This window comes from Carlito syrichta, unplaced genomic scaffold (assembly GCF_000164805.1).
Source record: "Carlito syrichta isolate Samal-C Ts95f unplaced genomic scaffold, Tarsius_syrichta-2.0.1 Scaffold305742, whole genome shotgun sequence".
Lineage (NCBI taxonomy): Eukaryota > Metazoa > Chordata > Mammalia > Primates > Tarsiidae > Carlito > Carlito syrichta.
This window is the reverse complement of record NW_007249838.1, coordinates 74,888-75,332: the sequence shown is the minus strand read 5'-3', so window position 1 is coordinate 75,332 and position 445 is coordinate 74,888.

The following is a 445-nucleotide window of genomic DNA, read 5'->3' as shown; positions in this document are numbered from 1 at the left end:
AGGGCCGGGAGCGGCCACCGCACTCCAGTCTGGGCGACAGAGTGAGACTCCAACTAAAAAAAAAAACAAACCAAAAAACGCAGATACAAAGGCGAGATCTCTGTGACCGCACGGCCGGCTCAGAGCAGGCACTCAGTTAACGAGCGACTGATGGGAAGGTCGCTGCTTTGAAAGCTCCCAAAACCGGGTCAGCCAATTGGAAAGGAGTGCGGGGCTGGGCAGGTAGGTACAGGGGGCGTGTCTGGCGCACGCGCAGTCTCCCCAGACGGTGACGGGAGGAAAAGCGCGGAGGCGGAGCTTGCGTAGGGGCAGGTTCGGGTTGGCTGCCGCTGGCGCGCGAGGGGCCGTGCCCATTCGTCATCAAGTAAACAGGGCGGGGCCGAGCGAGCGCCGCCCCCTGATTGGCCGGGCGCGGGCCGGGGGGTGCCGCGGATTGGCCGCGGCG